This window comes from Panthera pardus, unplaced genomic scaffold (genome assembly GCF_024362965.1).
Source record: "Panthera pardus isolate Hobbes unplaced genomic scaffold, ASM2436296v1 HiC_scaffold_8, whole genome shotgun sequence".
Lineage (NCBI taxonomy): Eukaryota > Metazoa > Chordata > Mammalia > Carnivora > Felidae > Panthera > Panthera pardus.
In genome coordinates, this window is record NW_026527013.1 from 56327380 (window position 1) to 56344073 (window position 16694).

Here is a 16694-nt window from a genome sequence, read left to right on the forward strand (position 1 = left end):
AAAGGCAGAGAGAAGGGAAGCCACTTGTTCAAGGTCACGTGGCCGGTAGGAGACGAAGCCAGGAAGTGCCCAGGGGCGAAGACGGGGCTGACCACAGAAAAGCCAGGAGGGGATGGAGGGCCAAAGCCTGAACTGAGAACATCGGTCCAGCCTGCCCCAGCTTTCTGTCTAACCCTGGGCTCTCTGGGCCCTTTTGCCAGCTGGAGCTTGCTTTTCCCCAAGGGCCTTTGCACATACCCGCATCCTCATGACTGGCTCATCCACGTCACTACCCTAAGACCCCGGCAGAGGTGGAAACTACCACTCTCTCACTGTCTACCCTCTCTACTCTCCAGAGTACTTGTCACTAGCTGACTTTTTTTTTCTTCATTTAAAAGCGACTGTAGGCAGCATAGCCTGCGGTTAAGAACTCCACCACTCACCAGCTGTGTGACTTTGAGCCCGTTGCTGCACCTCTCTGGGCCTTGAATTCCTCAACTGTAAAATGAGCAGAAGGACGACAGGGCCTATCTCAAGGGGCTATTGGAAGGATTAAGTGAATCAAAAATAAAAGTACTGTGAAGAGGGCTTAGCCCAAGGGAGTGTTTAGCAAATAGCTAATGAGTGAGTGATAGATTGAATCCTTCATTCTGTCAGCAGGGGAGGAGTCCTGGGGCATAGAAGGCACTGGGCCTTGCCTCCCTTGCACCGAAACTCACCTAACTCACCGCCCCCTGGCGAGGCTCCCTTCCCCCCCTTCCCCCACCCCCACCCCCCACAGGTCCCAGGCCTGGAGGAGAGGCAGTGAGCCAAGATTTGGCCTCACCTTGCAGCGGAGGCGGAACCAAGGCCTGGCCAGCTTTCACAAGATAAAGTGGAGACACGTTGCCCGTCCTCTGTTATCTGAGCTGCAGATGTGGCCAAGGCAGCTGACTCCTCGGAGTCCTGCCAGGGCTGTTATCACACACAGAGTGCGCATCACCCACCAGGAATTTGGGGCCCGGGGCCTGGCCGAGACGCCAGGGTTGGAGGAAGTTCCAGGCCGATAAGGCGCAGATAGTGCTCACAGTGGGCAGCGGAGTTTTTCACATCAGCGACAATGTGACCAGCCCCCCGGGCACCGAGGCGCCGCAGCTCGCAGGCCCGGAGCACACCTGTACCCCCTGGCCAGCGGGGCTGGGGAGGAGAAGGCTCGGCTCAGGCTCAGGCTCACTGGGCTTCATGAGACGGAGTCCTCGCTCGGGTGGCCTCCGGGAGGTCACCACACCTCTCCCGTTTCTCTGAGAAACGGGAATAACGATAACACCCCCATACAACAATAGCCTAGGGTCTAGGAGCAGTGAATTTGCAGCCAAATGGCCTTGATTTGAAGCCACATCCCCATATGACGTTGAGCAAGTGGCTTCAACCCTCTGGCCTCAGCGCCCTCATCTATAAAATACTTGCTGCTTCATAGGATAGTTTTGAAGTCAAGATGCGGAGAGCAGAGTTTGGCGTGTGATAAGCCCTCAATTAAATGTTGTTGTTGGAGCACCTGGGTGGCTCAATCGGTTAAGCGACCGACTTCAGCTCGGGTCACGATCTCACCACTCATGGGTTCGGAGCCTGACACTGGGCTCTCTGCTGTCTGCGCAGAGCCCACTTTGGATCCTCTGTCCCCTGCCCCTCCCCCTTTCATTCTCTCTCTCTCTCTCTCTCTCTCTCTCTTTCTCTCTCTCTCACTGTTTCAAAAATAAATAAACCTAAATTTATTTTTAAGATTTGTTGGTGTTAATTGCACACAGCCGAAACCAACGTGAGCCCGCAACCCACCTGCGTGCAGACAGCACGGGGCTGCCCACTCCTTGAATGATGGGCCTGGGACTCCACACCAGAACTTCCCCAGCCGCCACTTCTGAGAGCTGATGGGAGGGGATGGGAGACCCCTTCCTCTGCGCTGGGTTCACTTAGTCGTAGCTCCTGCCGTCCCTCCAACATCTGTTGTGGCCACAGTGACTGGACAGTATGAGGCAGCTGTGTGTCCCTGGCCACAAAGAAAGCTAGGAGAGAGGGTGTTTGGGCTCAGCCAGACCGCCAAAAGGGAGAATCCCACAAATACGGGAACGATATTCAAGGATGATGGTGGTGATTTGCAGACAGAGGCTCTCCTCACCCAGGGAGGAGGCATTGCCTGCCATCCTGCTGTCCAACTGAGACCCAGGGCGGCATCTACACTCAAGCTCTGGAACAAGGCAGTCCTGGAGAATCACCCAGACCCCTTTTTCTTTTTTTTTTCAAATACCAATGTCTGCATTCTACTCCAGAACAATTAAATCTATGTCTCCGTGGGTGCGGCGAGGCCTCGGTATTTTTTCTAACCCCCAGCCGACTGTAAGGAACAGCCAAGAATGGAAAACACTGCTTCAAGGACTTCCCTCTGGCTTTCATCTTCCGGCTGTGCCCCTCCCCAAGGAGAGACCAAGGAACTGTGCCCACCTGGGGCCCATGACGACTCACACCAGTCCTTGAATTCCCTCCCGAGTGGCCCTGAGCCCCAGGGTTTGTGCTGGCTTCTTCCACTCATCCCTCCCTCTCCCCAGGAGTGAGCCATAGCACCAGTGGACACATCCCAGGCCCGAAGGGTGGCTGCGGGCAGCTGCCGGCAGGTGACGTGAATGACGTTCCCAATCCGTGGGCACACAATCGGTCCTTGGAACCCAGGCCCGGACCTCACCCGGTCCTCCGGCCTCTGCCCCCACGCACACCCCTGTCTCTACTCTTCAACCCAGTGAAGAGCTGATTATACACCAGGAACTGATTCTACACCCCACTTCCCTGCCTTTCCATCCACCTGAAAGCTGTTCCATCTGGAACAGTCACGCCCCACTCTTCATGTTAGAAACCTAACTGTAGACGTTTTACGCAGACCCCTGGCCTCCTAGCTAAAGACACATCCCCAGCCCCCCTGGCGGCCAGGTAGGAGGTGTGGCACCACTGAACGGAAGCAGAAGTGATGTGGCCTTCCCCTTCCCTCCCCCCTTCCTGCTGGCTGAGTGAGGACCTGGTGGTGGATAGAGAGCAGGAGAAGCCAGCCTGTAGAGCGGGCAGAAGTTGCGCTTGGGTGAAAGGAACCCCTGAGCATCGCGGAGCCACCGTACCCGGCCTGGATCATCCCCTGAAAGAGAAATAAGCTTTCAAATGCACAAGCCAGTGTCTTAGGGTCTCTTGGATAGAGCAGCCTAACCTGTACCTAACTAATAACCCCCATCCCACTTCAACCGCTGGCCCCAGTGCTCCATGAACAAGTCACAGACGTGTCGTATGCACTGTTCTTCCACAGGCGCTGTGCTCATGGTTCCGAGGCCTCCGTGAACACCTGTGCAATCTACATCGGCCGTGGCCACCAGCCTCCTGAGTGTCCTGCACAGAACCCTCTTCTCTCCATTCCGAGTCCACGGGTTTTGTTCGGATGGAACCGATCCTCCCTTCCGGGGAGGAGTGTGGGGCACCTGCTAAAGTAATCCATCCAGATGAAGGGAGGAGCCCCTTTATTTCAAGCGGACTTCCCATGTCGGAGCCCGGGACGGAGGCGCTCCTCGTGCCGCATTGCCCAGAGGCGGGTATGAGCCTGTGGCATGGGAGCCACTGCGTAGGGAAGCCTGCTAAGAAGGAAACATCAGCTCAGAGGAAAGCCGGGCAGAGAGGAGAGAGAGATGGCTTTCGGATGGCCTAGCATTTAAGCACCTGATTATAGCTTGGCCTGGCCAAGCCACCTCTGGATGTTTCAGTCACAAAGGCCAATACATCCCCTTTGGGGCTTCAGCCCATTTCAGTTGGGGCTCTATCACTTGCACCCAAGAGTCATGACCAACAGAATTGGTCTCATCGAGGCAACGTTACCAACCACGTCTGGCGCCTGCACTCCCCAGGCTTGCTTCCGACACCGGGGCTAGTTAGCAATTAGGGATCAGATTTTATGATGTCCAGACTCTCCCCAAAGGTGCTTTGTCCTGAATGAAGGAGACAATGACTGGAATGAAAAATAAACTCCTATCTGTTAATCATACACTGCGTGCCAAGCATCGATTTGAATAGGCACCTTCTATTGATTCATTCATTTCATCCTCCAAACGATCCTAGAGATGCTGGATATTATTACCCCCATTTTACAAAGAGTCGGGCTTAGCGGCATAGCCAGGGCCCCTGCCCGGAGCTGTCTGACTCAGAGTCTGGACCCTTCGCCCTGCCCTTGCAGAGGGAGGAATGGAGCACGCTGCAGTGAGGCCGTGGGCTCCCCTTCCTCGGGTACGTGAGCAGGGACTGGGTGACCCCTTGCCATAGTGGTCGGAGGGGCTGAAGCACACAGAGCGGGGTGTGCGGAGAGAAGAGGTGGGGAAAACGTTACAATTTTCCTTCTGCTCTGGGGCTTCTCTGCACTTTCCCAAGCTGTCTGCTTCTTACAGGAAAGCTGGCCAGCCCGACGCCTCCCATCTGGGAATGGTCAGCCCCTACCTCCTCGAAGCCCGGCTCGCTCGGCTCATTCGTGACTCACTCCCACCCGTCTCTCCGCCTGGTGTGATGAAATTTCTGGCACTTCTGAAAAGTTCTGGTCACCCCAGACAAGACTTGGTTCAGCCTTGGCGTTTAAGCCAGCTCTCCTGGCAGTGGGCAAGACCCACTGAGCGCTGAGCTCAGAGGCTGAGATCTACCCAGTGGGCTGCAGGGTCTCAGAGCCCCTTCCCTACTGGAGCAGCCCGGAGAGGGAAGGGATTTGCTTAAGGCCACACAGTGAAGCCCAAAGGGGCCGAAAGGGGCCCTCGAGACAGCGAAAGCAGCCCAGAGACAGGAGGCCTGGTCCCAGCAAGCGTCTTGTCCGCTCTGAGCCTCAGTTTTCCCACTTGTGAAATGGGAGAGGCTGGCTCTGATTTTAATAAATAAGTTGGAGAAAACATACAATAGAACAGTTAACATCAGGAGATCTACCTTCGCAAGAGAACGCCTTCCAGCCGCTTTTGTTCTATACGTATGTGTGTATATATAGGAAAGTGTGCATATGCATGGACGTATTTACACACAGATGTGTGCAAATTCTAACGGACATTTTTTTTTCTGCTCCATTTTCCTCTCCATATATCGTAGCCATTTTTCTATGTCAATAATGTATCTACACAATCACTGTCAACAGCTGCAGAGAATTCCACTGTCTGCTTTCACCACAGTTTACTTATTTGACCCTCCACTGATCATTCCTAGTTTTCTTTATTATAAAAACTGATTTGGGGCGCCTGGGTGGCTCGGTTGGTTAAGCGTCCGACTCTTGGTTTCGGCTCAGATCATGATCTCACGGTTCGTGAGTTCCAGCCCCACGTCAGGCTCCACAGCTGGCAGTGTGGAGCCTACTTGGGATTCTCTCTCTCTCTCTCTCTCTCTCTCTCTCTCTCTCCCTATCTCTCTCTCCCCCCCTTGCACTGTCTCTGTCTGTCTCAAAATAAATAAATAAACTTAAAAAAAATTAAAAGCTGATTGGGAAAACAACCCTCAATCTGTGTATTTGGACACTTGTCCCCTTCCAAGAAGTTGCAAGGGCAAAAGGCGTGTACATTTTTAACTACTTTTGAGATATACTGCCAAGGACCCTCCCCGGAAGTTGTACAAATTTCCTCCCACCAATAATGGTGAGAATACCACCCCTGGGTGTTCTCAGTCTTGCTGATGTTTAGTCCATCTCTTCGGTGAAGGTAGTTTTCTGTTATTTGAAGTTGACCATCTTTTTAAACAGTTACCAACCACCTGTGTTTCTTCTAGAAGTTCCGTACATATTCGTCATTCATTTCCACTAGTGAAGTGTTCAACTTTAGCTCGACCATTTTTAACCATTCTTTATATAGTAGGAGAGCTGGCCCTTCATCTCCCACGCACACGCAGCAAACACCCCTGTTTTAACTTTGGTGCTGTACTTTTTTTTACATACAGAACCTGTAAAATGTGATGTAGAAAAACCTACCGCTATTTTCCTTTGTGCCTGGAAAGGCTTTCCCCATTCTAAGGTAGACATAGTAAGCTGCCTATATTCTCTTACGGTACCTTTTCACCCATCCATCCATCTTTCATTCATTGTTGCCCTTGCATCTAACCCCAAGGCCTCTGGCCACCCCACCCCGCACAGCTGGCGGCTGGGTCGACCCCTCCAACACACTGCCTTGCTGTGGGGCAGAAATTTCCAGTAATCCCTGGAAGCTTCCCCTTCTAGGAATGTGTGGAGGGAAGGCATCTCTGCTTAAATAACAAATCTTGGCCTCTGAGACTCAAAACAATCTCTGGTTACCTGACAGGGCTTGCCCAAGCAGTCCTCGGATATCAAAAAGGTTAGAATGCGGATAATTATGGCCACCAGGAAGGCGCATCACAGACCTCCTGCTTCAGGCGGCACAGGTGGCTGCCCATCCCTGTAGAGCCACCACTGCATTTCTGCTGAGACCACAGTGAGCTGGTCCCCACCCCACCCCTCCCCGTGACTACTAATGCAGGATCATTCCAGCAAGACCCGGGCTTCCCCCAGCAGGAAACTGGCTGAGGGCTCCCCCTCATCCGGCCTGAAGCTTTCAGGAATTGCGCCACATTCCGAGATGCTTCCTCCCCGTCCTTCTCCCTTCCCCGTCTCTTGTAGCAAGTGTCTGAGCTGCACTGGCCTGAGTGTCTCCTGCCTTCTCCTGCTCCCTCTCCCAGTAATGTCCTCTCGCATCTATCCTGTCTTGGCAAAATTAGTTTTGGCTTCTTGACCTAAACTAATGAGATGATAAAGGTAGTAACTAAAGTCGTCACTGTTACATGCTTATAAAGCTCGGCTACAGCCATCTCTCTTGTATCCCTCTCTCACACGCTGGAGGTTAAATGCTGTTCCCACTTTACAGATGAGAAGACTGAGGCTCAGAGACAGGATCTCTGTCTTTGGTCAAAATCCAGGCTCTCTCCTTCCCACCAGGAATCTGGGGAGAGCCCCGTGGCCCCCGGGAGTACCAAGGTCTTCAGTCTGGGCATCCGGGTCCGTAGCATTTCCCCTGGGGCCACAGCCCAGAAGGCTCTGTGTTTGCTCCTCCAACTCTGAGACCCTTGGGCCCCTCTAAGCCATAGGAATGTCAGGCAGACAGTGCCCAGAACCCCCTTCCCTGGGTGCAAGGAGCCCAGGTCCCCCTGCCCCAACCGAAATCAGAGGAAGGAGCCAGAAACTCAGCTATGGGATGGGAAGGCAGCATGTCCATTCTTAGGCAACTTTAGGTGTTGAGCGAAAATCACACACAGAGTGGTGATTGCCTTCTTCAATTCCAGTCGTGCCCTCTGTTGCTCCAGACTTTCCTTCTCTTCTTCAGTCAGAGCCCCAAGGCTGCTATTGTCCACGCCAAGCCACCCCAGCAACTCCAGTACCCCGCGGAGAGCTCGTCCTGTCCCCCTCCCAGGGCTGGGCCAAGCTGAGCACAGGACCCGGGGGCAGTCTGCACAGCCCAGAGAGCATTCACCTTCCACATTCCAACCTTTAGACTTCAGGTAATGTGATCCAAGGTAGAGGCAGTTATTTCATGCCAACACACACTGACTCCAGGATCTCTCAACTTCCCAGCTGAGCACACAGAGCTCCTTGGCTCTGCGCTAACCCAACTGGGCTCCGGAACCTGTGAGCCGGCCAGGCCATCTGTCCTGGGCATCTGCACTGAGCTGCCCTCTGGTCCCTTTCCAACCCACGCAGTTCTCCCTGAAGCCTGCCGGGCCTCGTCTTCCTTCCACCCTCCTCACTGAGGCCCTGATAAGGCAGCCGGCAGGGGACTCACACCCTCTGCAGCACGTCAGCCAGCTGGCTCCGACCCCAGGGGGCAAAGGAGGTCCCCAGTGAGGTATATCTTAATCCCGCATCACTATCTGTCCAGCCCTGGCCTCCTGACACGCTCGGGACGTGGGCCCAGTCTTGGCTTCACACACCTGATCTCCACTCACCCTGAACCCCCCCCCCCCCCAACGGAATCCTTCCTCAGTGTTCGTCCATCCATCTGTTCACCCACGCACAGGTTCTGGAGCGACGCTGCTTGGGTTCGAGCCCAAGCTCTGCCACTGACTAGCTATGTGACCTGGGAACATTCCCTATGTCTCAGGGTTCGTAGCTGGAAAGTAACCTCCAACAGCAGCATGCTCTTGTGAGGACTGAGGGGGCTAATACATGGGAAATGCTTAGGAGGCGGCTTCCACACGGCAAGTGCTCAGTGAGTCCTGGCTATTCACTCAACAGGTCTTTCCTGAGCACCCACTCTCAGCACTCTCACCCACTCTCAAGCATGGGGCCCAGCAGGCGGGCAGACTCCCCCTTGCCGTCACGGAGCCTGCAACGGATATAAATTCAGCAGCCTCACCAACAAACAGTAAGAAGCACCCTGAAGAGGCCGTGCAGGAGAGGCGGCGTGGGGCAGTGGTCAGCCCACAGGTGCTGGCGCCTCAGTGTCTGGGTCCTAGCTGCATGATGACCGGGGGAGGCTCCCAACCTCTCTGGACCTCATTTCCTCCTCTATACATGGGGACAATGGCGCCTAACTCCTCAGGTTTCCTGAGGGTTACATGCGCTCACAGGTGGGCAGGACCTTTACAGGGCCAGGCACATGGTAAATGCTTAAGGAAAGTGCTCCCTGGGGGTGCTGTGGAAACTGGGGCACTTTTTGAAGGAAGGGCTGTGGGACAGAGGATGTGGCAGGCAAGGGGCCACAGGAAGAATTAGGCACTTCTTCTCAGAGCAAGGGGAGTCCTTGGAGGATTTCAATGGAGCCCCCAACGAGGCGGGTGGTAGACTCCAGGTGGGAGATGATAGGGTTCAGACGGGGGTAGTGGCACCGGGAGGTGACAGGATCGGAGAGATACTGAGAAGAGAGACTGAGCACTCACGTGGGCGTCTCACCAATGCAAACAGGAACGTTTACAGTAAGTCTGCTTACATCAGTTCCAAAAACAGCCCGAACTAAATAACAATACGAGAAGGTATTAACTTGGTGAGACCTTGCAGCTGGGGAGGGGCTCAGGAGAGGATGTGATGTTGGGAGCCAGGAAAGGGAGAGGCAGGGATGACTCCCCAGCTTCTGGTTCAGGAGGTGCCCCTGATTAGCTGGGGAGGGGTGCTGGTGTGCAAATCACAGTGCACTTGACTCAAACAGGCTTAAGCCCAAAGAAGGGAGATGGTAAATTCCATGAAAGAGCAGAGGGATGGACTTCAAGCATAGCTGGATCCAGGTCTGCAAATGTCTCCAGGAACAAGTTTCTCTCCCCTTGTCCCTCAGCTCTCCTCCCCTCTCCTCCATTTACCACCAAAAGCACCTCTCCTGGTGACCAAATTTCCCAGCAGCTCCCGCCTCCAACCCTTTCCATCCAGACAAAATGAAACACTAGTCCCCTCATCTTAAAGTTCTCTCTGATTGGAGGGTCTTAAGTCAGGTGCCCAGGCCTAAACCAATCACTGCAGCCAGAAGAATGGGCTGTGCTGATTGGCTCAGCCCAGGTCCTATGCTCTCCCCTAAAAGCCTGAAACAGGGGTGAGATGAACTTCTAAATGGAAACTGGGGGCGGCTGCCAGATGCTGGAGAGGAATCCATGAATGGCCCCGGCAGGGTGGGTGACTTGCAGCCTTGGACCTGAAGCTGATTTTTGTCGACATTAGATTCAGACAGTGTCAGATAATAGCACATATTTTTAAAACATGTTCTCTGTAAAATCCCCAACAGTCACAAGGGGACTTCATCAAGTTTGTCAGTGATTGGCTGTCAGCCAAGGGAGCCCCTGGCTAGTCCAGCCAATGAGAGCCCAGAGATTCCTGGATCTCACACGTCATTGACTCACACTAGGCTGGGTACCAGGGGCCAGGCGCAGCGCAAAATGCCAAAATGCGTCTGATAGGAAAGTCCTCGCCTGTGGTTGGTGACTAATAATAAAACAAGCAGGTTACGCCCATTGCAAAACTGTTAAGCCGGCAGGAGGGAATGTGATACGAGCCCAGTGTCTGATTCCAGTTATGTGGAAATACCAGAATGGGGGACTCTGAGAGACAGAGACTACCAGACCTAGAAATCCTCTCCTGCGCCCCTCCTTAGCTGCAAGCCCTCTCCAGTTTATGCATCCTCAAATTGTTATTGAGTTTGGGCTGGTTGTGAACTTGACGTAAGCAGACACACTGTAAATGTTCCTATTTGCATCGATGAGAGCCCCCTATCAGTGCCTGTAGCCGTTCCTTCCTTTCTTTTTAGTGCTGTATAGTATTCCTCCGACTGGCTAACACAGAGCGATTCTCTCGTCTACAGCTGTTTAGGTTGTTTTCTGGGTTTTCTTTCCTCTTAACAAATAGTGCTGCTGTAATGATCCTTGTACCGGTCTTCCCGTGACATTTGTTTTAGTGCTCTAGGGCCAGCAGCCAGGAGAGGGAGCGCTGAGTCATGGGGTGTGCACATGTTCAAGTTCACCGGCTCATGCCAGACTGTTGTTTCAGAGTGTTCGTACCCATCCCGCCAGCTGCTGCTGAGGGCTGCACCTCCTCGAAAACCCTTGTCAACATTTGCCCACGCAGTAGGTGTGAGATGGTATCTCAGTGCGGTTTTCATTTCCGTGTCCCTTGTCACTAACGAGGATGAGCATCTTGACATGTGTTTTTCAGCCATCTGCGTTGCCTCTTTTATGAAATTTCTGCGTATGTCTTTTGCCCCTAAAAAACATTGTATTCTTCTTGGAAATCACTGATTTCTAAAGCACAGTCCGGCCATGTGACTCCCCGCCTTTAAGCCCTTCTGTGACTCCCAGGGGGCCTCAGAGTAAAGCTCACGCCCAGTGGCCTGGCCAACAAGGCCCTACAGTGGTTTGGCTCCCATCTGTGTCTCCATTCTTGATAGGAGCTGTTTCCTGACACTCTCTTCTCACATTCTCCCCTCCCCTCTTCCACTTGCTTGCCTACACCCTGCTTCTGCAACCTTCCAGCTCCTGCTTGCTCTGGGTCACTGCCAGAAAATGCCTCCCTCTCCCTACGGACCCCACATCCTTGCCTGGTTACTTCTTTCTCAGCCTTCGAGTCTCAGCTAAAACATCACCTCCTCCAGGGAACCCTCCTGGCTTCTCCCCACCCCCACTCAGACTGTAGGGCCACAGCGCCTGCTCACTCTGTCTCAGGGCCACCACCCCGGTGCCAGAAACTGGACGGCAAACTCCCTGAGGGCCAAGACAGTGACTGCTCTGCAGGCTTATATTCCTGGTAACTGGAAATGTGGCCGCAGTCGGCCAGCTCTCTAAGAATCTGTGGAAGAGGGAGAAGGAGGGAGGGATGGCAGGGGCAGCACGGGACTGTTAAAGACAAGCGCTTTCATCAACGCAGACCCTGGGAGGGACCCAGGGGCCACTAGGATCCAACACTAAGGTGGAGGAGGGGAACTGGGTCCTGCCTCCCCTGCTGACGGATGGAGCTTTCTAGACAAGCCTGATATCTTCTCTGTCTCAGTTTCCCCATCTCAAAGAAGGGATCCCCAGCCTTCTTCCCATCAGAGATGTGCCCCTGGATGGCCGGCCTGAGGTCTGACCTACAATTTCAGGCCCAGTGAGCTGGCAGACCCCGGGCCAGACAAAGGGGCCTTGTTCCCAGCCTCTTTCACGGAAACTCCCCCCCAACAGCTTGGCCCCAGCTGAACAAAACCACATGCCAACACGTGGGAGGAGGGGGTGGGTGTGCAGGCAGCATCCCAGCACCCCTCTCAACTCCAGGCCCTGCCCAGAGTGCCAGAGGCCACAGACGCTGGGGAGAGCTCCCCTTCTGCTGCCCCCCACACCCCCAGCCACTCTCGTCTGAGTCTCCTGTGGGGCGGGGGGAGCCAGCCAGAGCATGTGCCCTCTTCTCCTGTCAAGCGAGGCTCACATCAACCCTCCAGGCAGACCTTGCCACCAGGCCCACTTAGCAGATGAGAAATGCGGGAGGCTTAGAGGTCATGGTCACAAGCCCCGGGCTCAGCCAGGAGAGGCAGAGGGCAGACCACACGTGGGCAGCCTGACTCCACTGCTCTGCTGCCCTGAGGGGTCCTGCCTGGGACCACACCCCAGAGCACTCTCTGCCATCAAGGTGGGCTGCAGGGGGCGTCCTCTTCCACCAGACCTCACCCTGGCCTCCCTGCAAGAACACGCGGGCCGTGCCGCTTCCCCTCAGAGAGTCCGAGAATGGAAAGGGACAGGGTGTCAGTGCCGGCCTGCTCGACAGCTTCCAGGGGAGGAGGGGGAGGCCCCAGCCCCACTTGCCACTTCACATCTGGAAATCTGAGTATCCACCCTGCCTGCCTGCCAGCCCTCAGAAGGTCTCCTGCAAAGAACTCAAGTTCCCAGCCTGCCACCCACAAGCTGTGTGATGCGGGGCAAGGGCCTCCCCTCTCTGAGCCTCCATTTTCTCACCCTCGAAATGTGAGTGAGGGCTGGGGGGGGTGGGGGAGTGGGGGGTGGTGGGGACAGCACAACACAGAGAGTGTGCCAAAGCCAAGGCCACTCGACCCCCCGGAGTGGCAGAGGGAAAATAATGGAAGGATCAAGTGTGGGCAAGAAAGTGAAGCAACTGGAATTCTTGTCCGCCGCTGGTGGGAGTCTCACATGGTACAATCATTTTAGGAAACTATTTGGTGGGATTGACTAAAGCTGAGCACATGCACAGCCTATGACCCAGAAATTCCACTCTTGAGTGTCGACTCCAGAGGAGGACAGCATGTGTCCTCCAGAAGTGAGGACAAGACCTTGGTCCCCAGCAGCCCTGTTCGTGATTCCCCAGCCCAGACACCCACGCAAAACGTCCAACAGCAGCGGGATGGAGACGCAGGTCGCGGCGCGTTCGCACAGCCGAGGGTACCGCAGCGCGGCGAAAGCAAAGAGTTCACGGCCACGCGCACCAACACGGATGTAGCTCACTAATACAGCTCCGAGCTCAAGTCGGGCTCAACAGATTACACACGTATGAGTCCGTTGTTTACCAAGTTCGACAACGGGCAGAACGAATCCCTTGCCATTAGGAGCTGGGAGCGGGTCCGCTGTGTGCGGTGGTGACCGGAAGGGGGCACGGGGGCGACTCTCAAGGGGCCGGCTGGGTTCTGCTTCTTGATCTGAGTGCCAGTTTCATGACTGGGTTTGATTTGTGAAAATCCAGCATGCACACACTTAGGACGGAGGCCTAAGGAGTTAATAAAGGACAGGGCTGTGGGGTAGGCCGCGATGTCCCTCACTGGTCTGCTTCTTCTTTTATTAAGACTCTAAAGGGATGGCTAGAGAGTGGCCCAGTGGCAGACAACATCCATGCCCTGCCCGTCACCTGTCAGCCCACGAGGGACGTCACTGTGGCCTCCGTGGTCCCCGCTGCACACACCAATGTCTTCTGTTGACAAGAGAGCACCTGGCCTGCAGGACAGCCCCAGGTGCCATGCGGTTCGTGCCTCCGGGAACAGCCTCAGCCAATAAGGGGCACTGGTGGGCGCACATCCCAGCTTCCTCGGCTCATGCCGGGCAATTCTGAGGTTTGCTCTGCACAGTCCCCTCAGGGTCCCCAGCTGGCTTGCGCCCCAATTGCCTCCAATGGTGACTCTTTGGCAAACGCAGCTTTTGTTGGCTTTCTTCCTTCCCCTGCCTCACATCGTCACTGTGGTTTCTGGAATTATATCCCAAATACACTACCTGCACTCAAATCCTTGGCCCACATCATCTTTTGTAACCCTAAATGTCAGGACAAGAGAGAATGACGGAGGGAGGGTCCCCATCAGGGGAGGGAAGCCAGTCCCAGATCTGACGAGAAGACCCCATGTGGCCATGGGCAAGTTACCTGCTTATCTGAGCCTGTCAGTAGCACAGGGTGCTGAGATTCTCACTTTAGCAGGAACTAGTGGCCAGGACCCAGAGCTAAGGACAAAGAAGTCCCCGAAGCCCACATTTTAAAGAAAGCCAGACGAGGTGCCTGGGTGGCTCAGTCAGTTGAGCATCCAACTTCAGCTCAGGTCATGATCTCACAGTTCATGAGTTCGAGCCCCGCATCGGGCTCTGCGCTGACAGCTCAGAGCCTGGAGCCTGCTTCAGATTCTGTGTCTCCCTCTCCCTCTCTCTCTGCCCCTCTCCCGCTCACACTCTGTCTCTCTTTCTCTCTCTCAAAAATAAATAAACATTAAAAAAAAGTAAAAAGAAAGAAAGAAAGAAAGAAAGAAAGAAAGAAAGAAAGAAAGCCAGAAGCCAATGAGGGACAGAAGCAGCCTGCAGCTCCAGCCATCATCCCAGGAACCCTCTGCCCCACCCCATCAGTCTGCATATACAGACCACCAGGAGGAGGGGCATAAACTATTGCTTATGGGGGCAGGAGCCAAGCTTCCTTTCCCCCCCCAAAAAATAAAGCTCCCTCAAAAGCCACATTGCTAAGGGATTGGGTAGATCTGCAAGGAGGGGGGGTGGGCACCCCACTCTCAGTTTGGATGTCATCTCTTGGAATGGACCAGGACCCCTGGGTCCTGGGCCTGTGTGCGCAGGGGAGAAGAGAGTGGGAAAGATGGGGCAGGGCAGGCAGAAGGCACAGGGACTGCCTGTCAGGGCCCACGGATGGTCACTACAATAGGGAGCCAGGTGTGGACTGCCTTGCCAGTTCCTTGCCCTATGGGGATGCCTGGCTATGGGGGGACGACAGCAGCAGGGGACCTTGCTGGGAGCAGGAAATGAGCAGGTAGGAAGGAATCCAGCGGCATCTAGGGGCTTTTTGCAGAGGGGGCTTCTCCCAATAGGGCTTCGGGAAGAATTACATGTGCCCAGGAATGTGCTGGTGGGGATGGAGGCCACACTAAGGATACCGTCGGCATTGATAACCTGTCAGTGCCCCCTAGGAGGCTACAGAGATGGGCAGAGAGAGGCTGGCCTTCCTCCCCGCAACCTCCTGCCTCCCCGCGCTGGATTGCAGAAGAGGGTGGAGAGAGCAGGGGAAGACAGGCCACGCCCTCCCCACCCTGTCCAGGGCCACAGGCAGAATCCAAATCTGAAGGACAAAGGAGGGGTGGGGGAGGGAGGAGATTTTAAGTCCCCAGTGACCTGAACCTGACTCTTCCTGTCAGAGGACTCTAGGTTTTGTCCCCAAACCCTGTCCGCATCTGCCACACCAGACCCCTACCCACTGTGCAGACTAGGGGAGTCGGCGGGGGGGGGGGGGGGGGGGTGTCTCTACTCCCTCAGTGACTTTGCCAGGAGCCACCAACTTCACACATCATGAACCCTCCCCCCAGAGCCCTCCAGGCTGCACAGATGGGCTCATGCCCACCCAAGGCCCCACCCAGGGCCCTCCGTCTTGGGGCCCTGTCCAGCTTTGCTGACTGAGCTCATGAGCATGGCCGGGGTGTGGATGTGCTGAGAAATAGAAGCTTTCCGCCCAACCCTGCAAGTATGGGAAGGTAAAGCACAAGCCAGACTCATCCCTAGACACAGAGGCAAAAATCCTAAACGAACAGGGACGAACCAAATCCAGCCATCTCTAAAAAGGTAATGCAGCACGTGCAAGTATGATTTATCCAGCGGCACGAGTCCGGCTTAACTCTGGAAGAGCAAATCATTTCGTTCATCACGTACGTAAGCGAAAGGAGAACAACCATACGGGCGTCCCCATAGGTGTGGGGAGAAAAATGTCTTTCCTCAGGGCAGCATCTCCTCGCCAGCCAGGAACAGAAGGGAGCTTCCTTCATCTGATAAAGTAGATGCACACCCGTAAACTTGTATACGCAATATGCAAACTCAACTTCTACCGAAAATTGCAGGTAGAGCCTGAGCTGAACGCGCCCGTCTCACTTCCATACCAGTTCCCTCCTCCCGTCAACAAGCGTCCCTCTGCTGGGTGCAGAGGTCACAGCAAGGCCCAGGGCGTCTGTGGAACCAAGCACGCTCATCGGCTGTGCAGAGCCCTCATCCCGTTGCAGAGGGATTAGATGCCTTAGAGGTTTGGGAACAGACAGGACCCACCCCAGTGCCACCACATTAGCCTCCCAGCCTGCCTTCGCCTTCCCTCCCCCCCAACATGAATGTCATTGCCACTTTTTTTTTTTAATGTTTATTTATTATTGAGAGACACAGAGAGACAGAGCACGAGCAGGGGAGGGGCACAGAGAGAGGGAGACACAGAATCTGAAGCAGACTCCAGGCTCTGAGCTGACAGCACAGAGCCCGATGCGGGGCTCGAACCCACGAGCCGTGATGTGACCTGAGCTGACCCAGGCCTGAGAGACCCAGGCCTCTCGGGCTGCATAACAGACACCGAATGAAAGCCGGACGGTGTGAGTGGTGGCTGGATGCTCAAAGAGAAACGTGCTGATTCAGCCGCACACCCCACCTCCAGCCCACTTTGCTCTTGGGTCCCTACCGCCATCTGCCCAGCCCCACAACCAGTCCTCCGCCAGCAGGATGAGTGTGGCCCTTTCGCCTGTGTCCCCATTCTTCTGCTCTGCCACCTCTCCGCTGGTTCACGCAGACCCCTGTGCCCACCTCACTGTGTCTTGCTGCTCCCTGGCTCCCCTCTGATCTGCCCAGAACGCGGCCGTAAGGAGGCGCTTTTGGAAACGCACCTTGTCCGCAGAACTCCTCTCCCTAGACACCTGCCTCGGCCCCAGTGCCTTGAGGATGGAGTCTGACCGCATCACCCTGGCCTTCAAGGCCCATGTGAGCGGGCTCAGCCCTCCCCTACTCCCTGTCTCGTGTCC

At 55.0% G+C, this 16694-nt stretch overlaps 1 long non-coding RNA gene across 1 annotated transcript; it reads left to right on the plus strand.

Moving 5' to 3' along the window:
• Positions 1–11767: 11767 nt before the first annotated feature.
• Positions 11768–13667, plus strand: LOC109257467 (uncharacterized). Its single transcript, XR_002075993.2, has 2 exons — positions 11768–12405; positions 13236–13667. It is a non-coding gene; the product is annotated as an uncharacterized LOC109257467 (long non-coding RNA).
• The last annotated feature ends 3027 nt before the right edge of the window (positions 13668–16694 follow it).